Source organism: Pistacia vera, unplaced genomic scaffold (assembly GCF_008641045.1).
Source record: "Pistacia vera cultivar Batoury unplaced genomic scaffold, PisVer_v2 Contig59, whole genome shotgun sequence".
In the NCBI taxonomy this organism is placed as follows: domain Eukaryota; kingdom Viridiplantae; phylum Streptophyta; class Magnoliopsida; order Sapindales; family Anacardiaceae; genus Pistacia; species Pistacia vera.
The window spans coordinates 526,320-546,221 of NW_022196434.1; the positions used below are offsets into that span (position 1 = coordinate 526,320).

General features: G+C 36.6%; 2 pseudogenes; both read right to left on the bottom strand.

Annotated features, from left to right (window-relative positions):
• Positions 1-604: 604 nt before the first annotated feature.
• On the bottom strand, positions 605-7,659 carry LOC116109748 (annotated as a pseudogene).
• A 1,058-nt stretch (positions 7,660-8,717) lies between these two features.
• LOC116109750 lies at positions 8,718-9,859 on the bottom strand (annotated as a pseudogene).
• Positions 9,860-19,902: the final 10,043 nt, after the last annotated feature.

A 19,902-nucleotide genomic window follows, 5' to 3' on the forward strand; every position in this document is an offset into this window, starting at 1 on the left:
TTAGTTTCCATGATAGCCCATGATGTTATGAGTATACCAATAACAATTGTTGCTTCGGAGTCCAGTTTCAGTGTTGGCAACAAAGTGCTCACTAAATATCGAAGCTCACTTCTACCGAAGAATGCACAAGATTGACATGGATTTATGGATTTGAAGTTAAAGGTAACATGCTAACTTATATTTCACATTTTTTAATATTTTAGTTTGCTAATATATAAGAATATTTAACTTGTTTTTTGTTAATTGTGCCAGTAACCCAAGCGGAGATTAGGGAATCAAGGCCAGCTTCTAACACCGTTAATGTGTAATAGAATTTGTCAATTTGGTTGAACAATTTTGTTGCTATTTTTGTTTACTATGTTTACTATGAAGTTTGTTTGTTTAGTGTTTACCATGTATGTTTGGTGAAATTGATGATGAAATTGTGTTGAATGTATTAATATGTATGTTGAATGTTGATAATGATGTTTTTGAAGTAATCTATTAATATTTATGTTGAATGTTGATAATGATGTTTTTGAAGTAATCTATTAATATTTATGTTGAATGTTGATAATGATGTTTCGTGAAATTTAATCAAGTTTGTGTTTGTCCATTAATTTAATCAAATTAACCAAGTTTTGAAAGCCTAATAAATGAATTTTATACCAAGTTTTCAAATTAATACAATATACATTTTTAAGTTTGCAATTTGAATAACAAAAAATAGTGAAAAATTTGCAATTTGAATAACAAAAAGTAGGGAAAAAAATAAATGTAGAAAAGTTTAATTTNTTGAACTGTTGATGAACAACATGAAATATTTGAAACAAATTTTTCTGCCATTCTAACCAGGAGGAGTGGTCTTCTTCCTGCTTTATCCATTAATAGAACTCCAACAACTGTTGCTGGAATCTGCCGACAATATGTATTCATAGTAAGAAATACAATAAGGAGAATCCAAATTTGAGATGAGAATTAAAAAGTCTAGTGACTACCGCTGTGATAGATACTATTGTACTTCCAAGGCTAGTGGAAATACCTATGGAAAAATCAGATATTTGAACTAGTAATCTCTTTTCCTGTTCATTATATTATCTGTATGATTGATATGACCAAATCCTGTAGGATAATTACCGGCTTTTTCGAATATACTAGCGGCATAATATGCCATGCCACTAACTCCTGCTAGTTGTTGCAGGAACATAAGGCCAACTCCAATCTAAAGAGTTTTAATTCCATTGATATATGAGGAAAATCAGGAAACTGAAACGTGACAGAATGAGTCATATTTGGGACGCTCACAATGAGTGAATTTGCATATCTCCTCTGGAACAGCTCCGAAAATCTAGCTCCCGAGCCCTGGTGAAAGGTTTCCAAATTGTCCTACAAAACAATTTAAATTACTTGTAATTCCCTCAAGGTGAAGTTGAAGTCTCCATTAAAAAGATGAAGTGGTAAACATACTCTAATATCAGCTGCTTCTTCAGAAATATCAGAAATTTCTCCCTGAGACGCTGCAGAGTCGTTTCAAACTCCTTTTCTCTTCCAACTTTTACCTGCAAAAAAAATAAGCATTTGTCCTTTGTACTTAGAACTCCTTTATCGCTTTACATAAACTACAGAAAAATCAAACTGCTTTCCCTACAATATGTTGAATTGAACTCACCAGCCATCTAGGAGACTCAGGAATGAAAAATAAAGTTAAAATTTGCAACAGGCATGGAATAGCACCTGCAGAAAAATGAGAAAGTTCATCAAATTTTTTATGAACTTTCAAATTAAAGTAAAATAATATAGCAGGGAAAGTTATTACCAACTAGAGCCAATGTGCGTCAAGAAATGTCATTTCCAACCATGTATACGAGTGAAAAGCCGCATGTATTCATCAACTGTACACTTAAGAAATTAGAAGTCCGCAGTATGCACTCAACAAACAACCTACTGACTGAATTTTTTGTATTATAGTCTATGTTACATGAGTGAATGCAGTAAATACTCCCCGGAGATCTTTTGTCGTTATTTCTGCAATATATACAGGTACCTGTTTTGGATTAAAGAATGCAGTTATCATTCTGTGCCAAAACTAAATGATCAAATATGAAATAAAAAGCATTAATTTGTTAGCTTGCCACACAAGAAATAAGTCCAATTCCAAACCCTATAGAAAGTCTTCCCAAATCCAGCCACAGGACTGTTGGAGTTGTCGACTACTTCAGCATTAATGGGTAACGGAGACGCACTCGGGGGTCCCGTAGGCGGTTTTGGGCTTTTCCATGTATAACCGCTGTAGGATTCCTTTTAAGTTATTAATTCCTTTTTGGGTTGGGCTTAGGAATAGGAATTCTTGTAAAACTAGGTTTAATCTCTTAAACCTAGTATATAAACATTCTTTTCTCTTGTTATGTGGGAGAGAACAATTCATTCATTGTAAACGAGAGAGGTGAGGCATATTGCAATAATATTGACTCAGCTGGATGTAGCCTACATTGGGTGAACCAGGATAAATCGCGCGTATTACATTCTTTGTTTACTGTTTGTTTTGTTTAACTGTTATTATTTTGTTCCTGTTGCTTCTCTATTTCGTTCGAGGACATCCTTGCAAATGGTAGAATTAAACATCAATTCCATAATCATCTTACTGAGAATGTAGAAAAAAGATTACATAAAGCATTTGGTGAATGAAGTATAGTTATGAAAAAGGACAGAAGGGAAAAAGAATTAAACCTTCCCGAAAGCGATAGCAAACCAACCAAAGGTACAGAATATATCAGAGAACAACATGGCCTGCTTAATGAGATGAACAAGTTACATAATGGAGAAGAATGGTTGAGGTTTACAGATCAGGGAAACTTAAATAAGACTTACAACTCTCCTGCCAAGTATATCAGCTATCCTGCCACTTAATATGGCACCAATCATTCCTCCAACAGTCATTATTGAGCCAAAAACTGAATACTGCACAATTCATGATCAGGGGAAGCATGAAAACAAACTAGGGAATTAATGCAGTCCAATGCCGAAGAATTTATGAGTTTATATGATTTTGAAATTGACAAGAAGAAAGAAGATGACATATGTAGCATAGCATTATATTTGAAGAAACAGAAATGTTGATGCATGTTAAATGAAAATATTCCAATACATTCGGCTTTCATACAGGAACTATAGTTTTAAGCTAATGTCGAATATATTCTTTAAACTATAAGAGGATAACTTTAATATAATTGTATATAAAATGGTTTGATTTACTCTGAATAATGAAAGGAAACAAAGGTGATTATGGAGAAATGGAAACAATTAGTACTAACAGCTGCAACTGACAAGCCCAGGTCTTCCATGATGCCAGACTCAGCCGGTGATGAGTAACCCACCTGCAAAACAATCACAAACCATTATTTCCAGTAAAAGTGGCCTGATTGTGTGGCTATGCTGTCATATTTTACTAGCTGAATGATCCACATATCAGGCCTATTGATGATGGACTAAACCTGTATAGGTCCAATGATGAATGACCCAATTACCGATCCCAGTCCAAATTTTACTTGAACACAATTTTGGACTTGGGAGAAGTTAGAATGGGCTTATACGAAGTCTTCATCTTTTCTTAAGTCAATTAAAGATTGTTAATTTCACTAGGAATTTTCAGAGAGTAGTGTGGGACTTTCAAAAGAGTAAACGACTTTTTCCCACCCAAGGTTTCCCTAAATGATTTTTCACCCAAAAAGTTTTCAACATACCACTTTCTCACCCAAAGTTTATATTTTGTTAATATCCAGAGTACACTTCACTTTCTCAGTCCGCGTTCGGCAATTTATCAAGAGTCAGGATACCAGGGGTTTAGTAGAGTGGAGGCCAATGGATCGAATGGTGGTGACCGATCGAATATTCGTAGTCAAAACCAACTAGAAATCAACTAAAAACAAGAAACCCTAGTTTTGCGCCGTTTGCGATAGCCGACAATCGACAAGAAATCAGGTGCCGAAGTGAGATTGGTTTTGTAGAAAAGAGACCGAAGGTTCAAATGATGATGACGAAGAGAATTTTCACCGTCGGAATCGGCTTTGGGTATTAACGGAATATAAACTTTGGGTGGAAAAGAGATATTTTGAAACTTGTTGGGTGGGAAAGATCATTAAGGCAAACCTTGGGGGGAAAAAGTTGTTTACTCCTTTCAAAAAGTCATATTCATTGATAAGATAGAAACACATGATTATGTCTTAATAGTTATGTCCATCATGAATTTTCATGTTTATTCTGACCTTGCATGTTCATGTAACAACATAAAATGAACATCTATATTCCTAAGTAGTAAGTCATAGCTACGCCAATATATATATAGAACTTGTTCTACTTACAGCAAATCCATAGCAGAAGAAGCCACACACAGCCACCAAGGTGCTAAACACAAGCACTGCCGTCACGGATGAACTGCTGGGTGGCGGGGACGGCAACCGCGTGTTGCTAAAATCAATTCCCGTGCCATTTGGCTTTGATTAAAGCAAAGTTGCCTGCAGTCCTTCTTCCAGGTTTTGTCTCTCCATTTCTTACTTGCTGTCTCCTGTTTTCTTCATGAAATAGAGAGAGAGAGAGATGAGTGTTATTCAATCTAGCTACGTAAACTCAAATTCTTGGCAGTTAGCTAAAATGTTATAGGCTTTTGACTATGTAATCTTTTTATCAATTTTTTTTTATATTTCCGGTAAGGTTATTTGTCAAACTTTGCATAGAGCCATTCGAATAACATATTTATTAGGTTTGGTACTTCTCCAATCAAAGAAGCCATTCCATGATTCCATCTTTGCTTACAATCTTGGTAAAGAAATTAAGTGAATCATTTAAAAGACTTGACTAATTAACCGCTTTGATTTTGAAACGTCACCGACCTAACTAGCACTAACACTCAAACTGTTGAATCGTGGAAAAGTTTGAGATATAAAACGGAATACCAGGATACAATAACCAATTACTTTTGTATATTTAATTATAATTTATGTATCTACAAGACTACAACAAGCTATATTTAACCCCTAAAACCAAAACAAGGCATATTATATTACACATGATTATTTGACAAGAAGCAACAGATTCAATGCAGAAGAGTATTTGGCAAACAAGATGCCTTGAAATGGACTATATTATTTAACATTCATATGTGTACATAGGAGTGAGTATGGGTAAAAGGTAAAATCGGAACCGGCGGGTACCCACCCATCTGCTGGTTTTGGGTAGGAACTAGAACTGGCCCACATAGGGTCAGTTCTGGTTCCAAATTGGGTGGAACTGACCCTGTGCGGGTTGGGGTCCAGTTCCACTCACAGCCGCCAGAGAGAGGCCCAGGTTTTGCATGATGCCAGACTCAATAGGTGATGAATAGCCCACCTTCAAAACAATCACAAACCATGTATTCAAGGTGAGAAAATGACACAATTAACTATATCTGTCCAATTATTTCTTAAAACACACTTTCGGATTTGGTAAGAATGAGAAAGGATTCTATGTACCCTCATCTTCTTTTGAGTCAACTAAGATTGTAAGCTGAAAGCTACTAGTTATTACATATAAACAATTAAATATAGATTGTTGGAACACGAATTCTTCATTATTGATTCTGTTGATATTTTTGTCAAACTTATGTTATGGTGACACATTTTGCCTAATGGCATTTTCTCTTTGTTGTCTTGCTCATCAAACTTATTTTGATTCATGATATTCTTGTGTGATCTAACTTTACATTCGTCACAATTTCCTTATGTGGTCCTAAAAGGTTGTAAGGCTTTGTCTGTGGTCTCCTAAGAAAGAGAAAAGATATGTCTGTGGTCCAACAAAAAGGTGGAATTCTTTTTGTCCTCTACATGTTCAGCTATGTCAGACTTATGCCTTTTGCTTTTTCATTTCGTGTGTGCGCACACTTTTCTGCTGTGCTAACATCGCACGTCTGACTCATTTTTCATAACTTGTGTTTTTATCTTTATCAGTTGAGATATTTTCTTTTCATCTTTTGTGTTGTCATGAGGACCACCTATAAGTGTCCCAATATCCTCTTGTGGTTCAGGGAAATAAGTTTTTTCTCTTTTTGGTTGTGGTCCCAAAAGATAGATGAAATCTTTTTCATTTTTGGACCAATATATGTCAACCCTTGTTTGCTGACTTGGCAAGAATTGGGAGCACGAAATTGGTCTATATCTTCTTCATTCTTGCTCATTTGTGGACTAACCTTTATGTTTGTTTTTGCCTTGTGCTTTGAAACTTTCAGAGAGTTTTTTCCTTAAAGGTTCCCCATATGTTTTTGTGCTAAACACTTATCATCATTCATCTTTCTTGAGCTAAAAGGAAGTTCATCTTCTTCCTTTTTTCTTTTTCTTTTTGAACCTGAATATCTATTTCATTGGTGCTCTGAACTTTTCAGAAAGTTGGTCTTGGTTAGGTTCTTTTATATGGGTTTGTGCTAGAAATTTTCTTGTTTATCTTCATTGTTGAATAGCAGCTAGAACGTGGTTCCTTTGCTGATGTTGGAGCGTGTCTTCAGCGACTGAAGCTTGGGTGGAGCTCAAGCGTTTTCTAAGAGTAAACCTGGTGTAAAGAGATCTGTAATGCAACAAGACATTAGAGATTCAGAGTGTGGTGCTAAGTGTAAAGTTGAACGGGGAGTTCTTTTTACTGTATCTTAGATCAACTTTGAACTATATCTTATAATGTTTGTTGATTAGTGGATTTGCTTCGATTTGGACGAGGTCCCATGAATATAGGCTAAAAGTGGATTTAGCCGAATCATGTATATGCTGGTGTGCTTTACATTTACAACTTGTTATTATTTGTGATTTGTTCTAACTTGACTTGCTTAAACAACTTGGCAAATCATTCCACTGTGCCTTTAAAAATGGGTATCTAAACATTAAATAAAGTTCACCAACTCTAACAGATTCAATGCAGTTGAATGGTACTATTGTTCTACTTACAGCACTTCCATAGCAGAATAATCCACTGAGAGCTACTAAGGCGCTAAACACAAGCACAGTTGTAATTGAGGACTTGTTTGGTGGCAACAACAGAGATGACTGCGGGTTGGTGCAACTGTTGAGTAGTGACAAGCTTACAGATTACATTACTCTCGGAAAAGATTAACCTTCATATCCTTAGGCACTTCTGGTTTCAGCCTCTATTCTCGTGAGGCTATTGTCCATTACTATTAAATTGCATAAAAGGGAAATATTTGGATTTTACTAATTTGTTTTTTTATTTGAAAATAATAAACAAAAAAATATTATGATTGTTAGGATTCTAGGGTTTACTAATAAACACTTCCAGCCCTAATAACACAATCAATAGTCGAATTGATTAACCAAAACAAAGAAATAAGCAAACAAAGAAGAACACAGAACACGACAGATTATAGTGGTTCGGCTTTACAACCTACATCCACTCTCCAAGGCTCACAGTAGGGTATTTTCATTACTCAATCACAAAAAATGTACAATGGATGAATAAAGAACAAAGAAGAATACAAAGAAAGGAACACATCCAAATTGAAAACCCTAGGTTTTGCAATTGAGATTTGCCTTCTCTTCTGCAGCAATCACACTTAAATATACAAACATCCTTCTCTAAATCAGCCGCCACCTGTCTTTGATTTTTCCATAACTGTGAGATGGGCAACAATCCAGAAGATTCTTCAGCCATGTGTTTTGAGAGGCAAAGAGAGAGATGAAAGGCTTAGCAAGAGTCAAGGATCGAAGGGCACGATATACAACTTGGTCCGGGACAAAACGACGCCGCATTGCTGCTTTGACTCTTTATAATAAGAGTTGACTTCTACCGTGGAAAATCATGAGCCACATCAGCACAATGATAATCGATATATAATATGAGAGGCTGGAAACAATCTGTTAAACAAAAAAGTTTTTGCTTTTCTTGAACAATAATTTTTTTCTGAGAGTAATAATCTGTAAGCTCAACACTACTCAAGACATAGCGACAGAAACAAGGTTTCTGAATACAATAAAATATATAGCACTGCATTCTCAAAATATGAAATGAATTGATACACCAAATACAATGCAGTTTATCACACAGAAAATTCCAGCATTTATCTTGTCACAGAAATCAAAAACTAATTAATTGTTTCCTGTATTTCTTCTAGAGTTCGTCCTTTAGTCTCTGGAACCATATTTTCAACGAAAACAACAGTTGCCAAGTTGACTCCTGAGAAAATGAGAAAGGTTCCTGCAGTAATGTGGAAATTTNACATCAGCACAAATATCATCTTGGATTATCTCGTGATCTGATTGTTTTTATTTTTTTAACTTCTGTGAGTAGCAAGCAATCGTATGCGTTAGCCGCAGAGAATGTGAAAGTTGTGCAGCCGCCAGCAGCCTCCGTAGTAACAGGAAAAATGACGGAGGTTCCATGTATGGAGAGGAAGGACGTGATCTGGATGAGAGATCCAAAGTCTGGCAACTGGATTCCTGAGACTCACTTTAACCAGATTGATGTTGCAGAGCTACGAGACAAGTTTCTTCCTCAAAAAAATTGTCAATAAGCGTAGAACTAGTAGATGGATATATGGACTCTCACTTTTAGTTTTCTTTAATCGAATCAATCAAACATATTAATAAAATAAATTTTCTGATTTCATGATAAAGAACGATAAAGCATCCACATATGCTGTAAAAAATAAAAATATTTCGGTTTTGACTTCCTTTCGGACAAAATTATATTTGAAGAACATGACTATGATCCTACAAGTAGAGCTGAATAAGCTCATCACTGACTACAGATGGAGTAAGAACACCTAGATCTGTGAAGAGAAGAGTGAGATAGTGCGGAGGAGTATAATCCCGGGCGGATGTTTCAACCTCAACCTTGGACGGGATGGGTACTCCAAAATCAATGGGGCGTAAGGCAGGAGCCATGTCTTTCTGATCCAATGGATAAAGACGTGCAAACTGCAAAAGCAAATAATGAGTCGATGCACTAAATAAATAGTGGAGAATGAATGACCTTATAGCTCTCTGCAGCAACATAAACTGGTTTGTTCATGCTGTGAGCAACTAATGCAATCTGGTATGTGCCCATCATGTTAATGATACCTCCACTTTCAACTGCTCCATCCGCTCAACAAAAACCTTATCTACCTCATCCATAGTGTATGCAACAGCTGAATCTATTAGAAGCTTCATGGGAACGTCAAGTCTGGCCAGCTCATTGGACATCGTAATCCAGTTCTGTCTGGCCTTCCCTCTGCATTTTAAAGCAATTCAAAAGAAAGAAACAAAAATAAAATAAAATAAGAACTCTTGCTTGCTCAATCTAGATCAACTTTTAAAGTAACAAAATGATACAGAGAAGTGAAACTCTTAAAGTTGCCAGCCATGGCTGCACAGGCCAGTCAACCAAAACAACATTTACTAGATGCTTCTTGAGCCTTTTCTGATAACACAACCCTTTCTTTTACCATTAATATGGAAAAATTAAGTGGAAATAGAAGGATGCTTACTTTATATCAAGTCCTGAAAGTTATATCAACAAATACAAGATCAAACACTCTGTACGTAAAATACTAAAATACCTCGATCTTAGTTCCAATACCACTAAATTTCATATAATCCAGATAATGCATACTTTAATCAATGCATATGACAAGTAGTTCTGAGAACATAAGTACAAAACCTGTGCAGAAAACTCGGAAGAGTTTCTTATTTTGTGCTGCTGTCTTCAGTACTTCTAGAACTACCCTGGAAAATCCATGCACCAAAATAGTGCAACCATCAAATATAAAATCTTGACTAAGCATCGCAATGATCCTTCGTGCCTGCAACATGGGATGCCGTTCTCTTTTAATGAGAATCTTGGCATGAATGAAAATGCAGAAACGATGCATTGTAATAGTAGACATAATTACTCAAATTACCTCATAAGATATCACATTCTAAGGCTGATGAACAAATCGCAGCCTGCTGTCAAAGAAATAGAAGTGGTGTCCCATGACTGGGAACAAACAGAACAAACATAGGAATAATAGTGATGGAACTAGGGATTTGAATGAATAGTAAAATTGAAATCTTGGACCGGAAAAGTGGCTGGTCGACAATTGGATCGATCTGACCGACCGATCCAGTCCGGTTTTTAAAACATTGCCTTTTCCAGCATAGTCTGGTTTTCAGAATATTGTTTCAAGGCCCTTGGCCTTTTCCAGCATTTATGGCTTTTCTTTTTCTTTTTTATATCGTTGAAAATAATTTTTAAAATGAAATATGATTTAAGAGTTTTAGTTATATTTTAATATTTTTATTAATTAAAAATATGTTTGATAATTGACAAGAAATTCAATTATTTTTAAGAGTTGCAAGTTCGAAGAGGCAATGGATGATTAAGGGCTCTGTTGAGGGTGCTGGATTTTGGTTCACGAAGGTTCATATGGTGTTTTGGACTAGTGAGATTTTATTTATGGTTATGGGCTTTGGGCATGGAGTCCCCTTGGACTTAAATTTAGTGGAGGTGGGTTGGGTTTATAAGAAGATGACTTGGGAGGTTTTTACTGGACTGTTTCATAAAGGTTTTGGTGGGCTGATTGGTATTGGGCCTGGGATTTTGTTGCTGTGTATGTAGGTGGTTTGTTTGGGCAGTGTGAGTGGGCTTGTGTGTGGGCTGGTTGCGTGGGCAGGCTTTGCGGGCAGTTGCATGGGCTGGCTGTGTCAGGCCTTTGCTCTCTTTTGTTTGGGCTTCCATCTGCGAGTTTCGTTTCAGTGGGCTAGTGCTTGGACAGGTTTTTGGGCTGGGTACCTGGGAAGGTTGTGTGGGCTGGGGGCGCCCATTTTTCTTCTTCTTTGAATGGACTCCTTTGGATTGTGCAGATTTTTTGGGCTATGTGGCCTTGTATAGATAGTTTGTTTTTTGTGTTTGCTTAGGCCTTTTTTTATTGGGCCATTGTGCAGAGGATTGTACAATCTTGCTTCCAGGGTTTTTTTTTTTTTTTTTTTTGTTAGCTTTTCCTTGGTTACGTGCAAGGAGTTAACTTTAAGGATGCGTTTGGTTAAAAGAATATTGGACTACTAGAAATATTATACTAATAGAAAGTTAGATTACCTTGAAGATTACTGGGAATCTTTAAGAAAATATGTTTGGTTAGTTGGAATAAATCGATGGGTATGTTATATTAATATTTTTGATTGGGAAGAATAAATTGGTAGGTATGTTATTTAAATTACTAAATTACCCTCTTTTTAAATATTAATACAATATTATTTTTATTATTAATTTTTGAATAATTTTTTTAACCCCCAACATTTCAGAGTTAGCTAAGACACCCCAGCTTATATAAAACTTTAATTTATAACAATATCACCCCCACTACCCCAAGCCACTGCCGACCAACGCCATCCGTCGCCAGAAGTCGTTGGAAATCGCCGTGAGTAGCTAGGAGGCTCCAATATTGTCATTTCTTGCCATATTAATGGCCAAAAATGGCCATGTCGAAGTAGATCTAGCCATAACGGCTAGATCCATGGCCTTTAACCGCCATATCTAAGTGAGATATGGTCGTTAACGGCCATGGATCTGGCCATTAACAACTATAGATCTGGTCGTTGAGGGCTATATCTCGCCTTGATATGACCGTTAATGGCCAAATGCAACGATCTAACCAAAAGGGGCTAGAATTGATCTGGCCATTTTCGACCAGATGAAATGGCCAGATCTACTTAGATATGGTTGTTTTCAACCATCAATATGACCAGAAACAACCATATTGGAGCCTCCAGGTGACTCTTGTCGACCTCCAACAGCGGCAGGCGGTGGTTAGCTAGTTGTTGACGGTGGTGGCTGGGTGACGATGGTGATCTGCAATTTGTTTTAAATATAAATGCATTATTGTCCAAAAACTTAATTAAACAAGGGTAAAATTATAATGGTGGATTAATGTAGATTGATTTTAAAATAAGGGTATGAAGTGGCCAGGTAGCAGTAAGGGCCCACCATGCTATCTATTACATAAAAAGGCGCCTTTTTATCGCCTTTTTATGTAACGGATAGCATGGTGAGCCCTTACTGCTACTCGGCCGCTTCACCCCATGCATCCTTCACTACAGGTATTGTCCCCCCTTTAAGGGATTTCTAACACCTCCCACACCACTCGAATCCATGCCCAAGGGGCTATAGGCAAATGGGAAGCATGGTGTGTACCATTGGGCTAAATCATCATAATTTTTTTTTTTTGTCCCTCATTGAATCATTATTTCAATTCTATTACCTAATTGCCCTTGTTATATTATGGTAGCTATTTATTTAGAATTTATTATAATATATATGATAGTTATTTATTTAGAATTTATTGTAATTATATGTATAATGTATCATATGTAATACATTATATATTAAAGAGATATATATATGTGTGTGTGTGTGTCTATATATATATAATGTTATGTATTATTTAGAATATTAATGAGACGTTATAATATATATGGTAATCTTTATATAGAATTAATTTCTTTTTGGATGGAATATTATAATTTGGAGAAAATGGTAATAAGGCAGGATCAAGGAGACAAAAAGACACAAAACCCCCAAACCCTGAATTTCCCGTTTGGGGAACGGGCTTTATTCGGGGATTCCCCGAATTCCTCGAACAGGCTACAGGCCAAGACCGGGGAATCCCCTTGGGCTTTCGGGCCGAGGCTGGAGACAAGGATTCCCAACCTTGGCTCGATCCGTGCCCATCCCTGGCTCGACCCGTGCCCATTCCCAGCCCGGCCCATGCCCATCCCTACTCAAAATAAATAAAAAAATTTGAGTTATTATCTATGTTTATATCAAGAAAATTCTTTTTTTATTTTTTATTAATTCATATTAAGAGTCAACGCAACGTTGACTTGATTTAAGTTTTGATTGACTTTAGCTTGGGCTAGGTCTAATCAAAGTCATGAAAATTTATATTATAATCTTTAGAGGCCAAAAATAAATTAAAAAAATTAAAAGAAGGTTTTGCTAAGGTTTACTTAACACATTTACTCAAAATTTGGCTTCTCATGGATTTATTCAAGTAGGAAAGTATTGCATTATTGATTCTTTTTTCTCAGATTTTTGATATTGGATTATCTTCTTTGGTTAAGGTTTGATGATTTTTTAAAATTTTTACTAGTTGTTTACCAAACAATGACGGAGCCGCGGAAGCCTTTTCTCGACAAAAATCCTAGATCCACCACTGGTAAAGAGGATAATATTGACAGTTTGATACTTGAATTCAAACTTATGGGCAGTCACTCCTACATTGTCTATACAATCTTACAAAGAGACACAGTTTTGGAAGAACCAAAACCCATATAGAAGTGGCAAGAACATATAAACAAAGACTACAAAGACTTTGAAGAAATAAGTTTATCTCTAGGAACCAAGAATCAGACATTGTACAACCAACCTCATGGAGAAACTAACAAAAGCAAACCAACTTCCACTAGAAAACTAAATGCTATTTGTTAGCAGCCCCCTCGCATGTAGATGACTCAACCGCTTGTCTTCAAAAAAGTGTTTCAAGCAATCTTGGAGAGGTCAAAGCATCACCAAACCTTATTCTTCTACATACCAGCTATGAGCAACTACTATCTTCCCACAATTTTCTACCATTATCAAACTCACATTAACATAATCATCTTATCTACCTGAAACTGCATATAGATCTGCTAGAAGCTTATACAGAGCTGAGTTGCTAGGTTCCACTTCAAAAATTATTTGTGCAACTTTTTCACCTAATTCAAGGTTGTCATGAATTCTGCATGCACTGAGTACTGCGGTCCATGTTGATGCCTCAGGTTTAATAGGCATGTTTTTTATGACGTTGTGTGCCTCATATAGGCATCCAGCTTGACCAAAAAGATCAACTATACACATATAATATTTGATATTTGGTATTATTCCATAATCTCGATTCATAGATTTAAAATATTCTACGGCCCTCTTTACCAAGTCAGTATAATTGCAAGCAATAAGTACACTAACCTGCAAAACAAATGAAAAAACTAAATCAAGTGACCATTTGATACAGAGATCTATATATATATATATAACATAATAATAAGATTGACATAAGATGCATAATCAATATTATTAGGATGCATAAGACATCAAAACTTACCATAGTGGAGTCCTTTGGTTTAATACCCTTTTTCTTCATTGACTCAAGTAGGAGCACAGCATCTTCTACAAATCCATTTTTAGCATAACAACTAATCATTGTGTTATATGAGACTACATCCTTAGATGATATTTCTTTAAAGAGCAAACGACATGTTCCCACCCAAGGTTTAGCTAAATCTCAAGTTCATATCCCTAGTTCCATTTATTCCATATTCCCACCCTTAAACTAACACTGTAAGTTAATTTTAAATTCTGACTTGTGCAATTACCATCTTGCCCTTTGTTCTTATTTCACCCCACCCAACCACCATCACCCTCATCCTTACCATTGAGCCACTGCCACCACCAACCAAACCCACTGGACTGCTGTTCAGGCCCAATTTAGCTTGATTCTGGTGCTGATTGATCAACCCAACACCACCGTCAAGATCCTCTCATCTCCCTCTCCAAAACCCCTCTCATCTCCGATCGTTTGCTGCTACTATTCATTCACCACTGCGATCTTTTTGTTTGCGCGCTTTATTCTTGTCGCTCCCGATGCAAGAAATCAACCCCATTACTACCAATAGCTTCACCAACATCCCACCTCAAAAACCCCTAACAGCCTCAATCGTGGCTGCCCGTCATTCACTATCTGTCACTTCCTTTAGGGTTTTGCAATTTTGGTTTAACTGGAGATCGATTCAGGCTTTTACAAGGAGTTTATGGGTGTGTGATTGATTTGGAGGTTGATTATGTTTGTTTTCAAAGTTTTTTTATTGTTATTTCGGGCTGGTTTGGAACAGGGTGGTTTGGTTGTAAATTGCAGTGAGTGGTGGCCAGCGATTGGGAAGCAATAGTGGTCAGTGCTAGTAAGGGTTTGTTTAGGAGGAAGTGGAAAGGCTAATGGTGGTGAGTGGTGGGATTTTGGAGCTGGAAAACCACCGAAATTAGGCTTGATATACTACAACTTGGAGTCGAAAGTGGAGGAGTTTTGGAGAGGGAGAACAGCTAAAATAGGAGCTACAAGTGGAGGGGTTTTGGAGAGGGAGATGAGAGAATCCTAATGGTGGTGTTGGGTTGGTCAATTGGCATCGAAATCAAGCCAAAGTGGGCCTGAACGATGATCGAGTGGGTTTGGTGGGTGGGTGAGTGGGTGGTGGCGGTGGCTAGATGGTGAGGGTGGTTGGGTGGGTTGAAATAAGAATGAAGGGCAGGATGACAATTGCACAAGTCATAATTAAAAATTAACTTACAATGTCAGTTTAAGGGCGGGAATATGGAATAATTGGAATTAGGAGTATGAACTTGGGATTTGGCTAAACCTTGAGTGGGAACATGTCGTTTACTCTTCTTTAAATGCATAGTATGTTTCTTATATACTTCCATGATTGTAATACATTACATGGACCACATTCTCTACATAGCAATTAGCCTTGGATATACCCTTAACCTGTTGACCATGCAATTGTTTACCCGATCTCAAATCATGATTATTGGTACATACTCTCAAAGCCTTAACCAATGTCTTACTCTTCTCAAGATCTGACATTGAATGATTAGAAAAAGCTACCTCCTTGCTGCACTTTACTAGGAACACTCTCAAACAACCCCATATGATTGCCATAGAAAAAAACAGTGAAACTGTAGAGGGAAAAGAGCCTGAGAATTGTAACTTAATTTTTACACAAGTCTTTAGGCTTTATATAGCCTTACAACCTAGCTTTTTCCAAATGACAAAGGAACTAATCATATAATCCTAATTCTTTGTTGCTTTTAATCTGTAAACTAATTTAGATAAGTTTCCTGTTTTTGGAAGAATGGAACAAGTTCAGTTCAGTTTCTCAAATTCCCCAAAGAAGTAGGAAACCTAAAACATTGTTGTTATAAATTTACTGATACCAAATTTCCTAATACCAAATGGTAACTCTATTTCCTTTCTTAGTTTTCCAAAATGGAAAGGATTGAAGTTTCAATTTTCTTTTTGTTTTCTAAAACTTAGTTTACCAAAATGGGAACGGGTTGAAGTTTCAATTTTCTTTTTATTTCTTAAAACTTAGTTTACCAAAACGAGAACGGATTGAAGTTTCAATTTTCTTTTTTCTACTTTTACGAAATAAAGCTAGTCAAAGTTTATAGTCAATGAATATTGTTTGTATTTGAAAAAAAAAAAAAAATCTCAAGGTATATCAACAGAAATTTTCTTTATTGCATTAATGAAAAAGGCAATTTTTGGATTTTCTACAAAGGATAACTTTTTAACTTTGTGTTAATGTCAGAAGATTTATTCTTAAATATAAAATTTAATTAGCTAGTACATTCATGTAGTGAAAAATTGATTAAGAGAAATGAGTTGTATCCAAGGCAATTTAATTAGCATGGCCAACTTGTATAGTTAACATAATGAGTCACAGGTTTACAGTCAGCTACCATGTGAAATCTTCATTGGTAGTTAAGTTAGTTTGGTTGTACTGTACATATAAATAAGGTATTTTGGTGTTTTGACTACTAGATTTCAATTTCCACTTTAATAATAGACTATTGGAGAATTACATTATAAAATAATCATTGTTAAAACATGTTACTAAATGCCTAATCAACTTTAGGTTCTTTAAGAATTCACTTTTAAATTATAAATTCTCCTTTGGTGGTGCTTCGTGTGTGTTTTTTTGCGGAAGTGGGAAGTAGAGTTTCCTAAGGCGTTGTTGGGTGTTGTTTGTTGCCTGGTGGCTTTGATAGGGTGTGCTTGTTATTGGGTCTTGTTGTTTTTCTATTTCTTCGTCTTTGAAAGTATTTTGCAGGTTGTTGTTGTGCACTGGGGGCGGATGAGTATGTTGTTTGACATTTAGCAGCTTGGGCATGTGGGTTTTTTGTTGTTACTGGGTTTGTGGAGGTTGGCTGTGGAGTGTCTTGGTGTGTTTCTTTTGATTGGTTTGGTTCTCATTTTTGGGATACTGGTTTTGGTGGATTTGAGGGCTTTGCAATTGGGGGCAACAGCGACGTCTGCCAATTTTGTTCTAGTGTCATGGGGCTATAGAGTTTGGAAGTGGAGTGCTTTGGTTGTGTTGTTTTTTTACAGGTTTTGGACCTCCTCTTCAGGCTGCTGGTTTGGTGGGTGTGACGGTTTCCTTGTTGAGGGTAGCAGAGACGTTAGCAGTAGGCAGTCCTTACTGTGACTGTTGTTTTCTTTTTGTTCTATGAGCTGTGGAAGGATAAGAGGTTAGCAAGTGCTTGCTGTAGTGGGTATGGAGGTGGACAGGGGCTTCCTGGGTTGGGTTGGCTGGGAGTGTTGGTTATGGAGGCTGGTCTATGAGTGAGAAAAAAGTTATTGGCCCTTTTGGGTTGTTAAGTTTTCTTAGCACCATTTGGGACTCTTTTGTCTATATTTTCCCTCATGGTGATTATGTGGCTGGTGAGAAGGCCTTGTGGTTGGTGGGGAGTGTGTTTGTGTTGTTGGTACTAGGGTGGGGTGGCTGGCTGGCTGGTTGGTTTGGGTTATAGAGAGGTGGTTTTGTAGGCTGATAAAGGGTTTAAGGGCTATTATGAGGCAAGTGCTTCTAAGTTCTAGTAGCTGTTTTGTCCATCTGATGGGTGTGCTACAATTGAGTTTTCTTTTCCCCTTTTGGTGTGCTACTACTAGTTTTCCTCCATCTGTTGGGTTATCTCTTCTTGTTGGTGCATTGCTGCTGTTTTGGTTACTAGGGTGGTTCTACCTGTTGCTTTTACTTTTTAGCAGGCTTGGGATGTTTGTCTCTTTTTTTTTTTCCTTGTGTGACACCTCTCAAGCATTCCATCAAACACTTGGTGTGCATCACCTCGACACTCTAGAGTTCTCTTGAACATTCTAGAATACTCTTGTATTTTCTACACTCTTATAATTAATATGGTAGTTGGTAGGTGATAGTTTAGAGTTACCTAATCTCCACCATTGATTGTGGAAGATCTAGACCATCGATTGTAAGCTCCATATACTATAAATGGGGGAGGCCTTTATTTGGCCAAATTATCCAAGACTTGTAAAGTATTCTTATTAGTAAAGAGTTCTTTCTTCTAGTATCTCTTGTGAGTGAGTTTGTGCAAGTGTTCTCTTATTCTCAAGGCTAGAAGCTTAAGCGAGAAAGGCTGACTTAGGGCAATCAACAAGAGATTGGCACCTAAGGCAGCACAAGCCCGAGGGAAAATAATCGGGTCGTGCCATTTGATATCAGAGTAAAAGATTCTTGGTTCGAGATGTCGTCCAAACTTTGCCACGAAGAGCAAAGGGAGAAGGAGTCCAATCCTAACCCTAATCCTTCGAAGAAGAACTCTCGAGGAGGGAATGACAAGCAGAGCAACTTCCACCAAAAAGCTAAATGTTATTTCTTAGCAGCCCCCTCACTATATAGATGATTCAACCGCTTGTCTTCAAAAAAGTGTTTCAAGCAGTCTTGAAGAGATCAAAGCATCACCAAACCTTATTCTTCTGCATACCAGCTATGAGCAACTTCTATCTTCCCATAGTTTTCTACCATCATCAAACTCACATTAACATAATCATCTTATCTACCTGAAACTGCATATAGATCTGCTAGAAGCTTATACGAAGCTCAGTTGCTAGGTTCCATTTCAAAAATTATTTGTGTAACTTTTTCACCTAATTCAAGGTTGTTATGAATTCTGCTTGCATTGAGTACCGCAATCCATGTTAATGCCTCAGGTTTAATAGGCATGTTTTTGATGATGTTGTGTGCCTTATATAGGCATCCAGCTTACCAAAAAGATCAACTATACACATATAATTTTTGATATTTGATATTATTCCATAATTTCGATTCATGGATTTAAAATATTCTATGGCCCTCTCTACCAAGCCAATGTAATTGCAAGCAGCAAGTACACTGACTTGCAAAACAAATGAAAAAACTAAATCAAGGGACCATTTGATACAGAGATCTATATAAAAAATATAAAAAATAAGATTGACATAAGATGCATAATCAATATTATTAAGATACATAAGACATCAAAACTTACCATAGTGGAGTCCTTTGGTTTGATACCTTTTTTCTTCATTGACTCAAGTAGGAGCACAACATCTTCCACAAATCCATTTTTAGCATAACAACTAATCATTGTGTTATATGAGACTACATCCTACTTGAGTCAATGAAGAAAAAGGGTATCAAACCAAAGGACTCCATTATGGTAAGTTCTGATGTCTTATGCATATTAATAATATTGATTATGCATCTTATGTCAATCTTATTTATTTATTTATTTTTTTATAGATCTGTATATCAAATGGTCCCTTGATTTAGTTTTTTCATTTGTTTTGTTGGTTAGTGTACTTATTGCTTGCAATTACACTGGCTTGGTAGAGAGGGCCATAGAATATTTTAAATCCATGAATCGAGATTATGGAATAATACCTAATATCAAACATTATACATGTATAGTTGATCTTTTTGGTTGAGTTGGATGCCTATATGAGGCACACAACGTCATAAAAAAACATGCCTACTAAACCTGAGGCATCAACATGGACTGCGTTACTCATTGCATGTAGAATTCATGACAACCTTGAATTAGGTGAAAAAGTTGCACAAATAATTTTTGAAATGGAACCTAGCAACTCAGCTCCGTATAGGCCTCTAGCAGATCTATGTGCAGTTTTAGGTAGATGGGATGATTATGTTAATGTGAGTTTGATGATGGTAGAAAAATGTGGAAAGATAGATGTTGCTCATAGCTGGTATGTAAAAGAATAAGGTTTGGTGATGCTTTGACCTCTCCAAAACTACTTGAAACACTTTTTTGAAGACAAGCAGTTGAGTC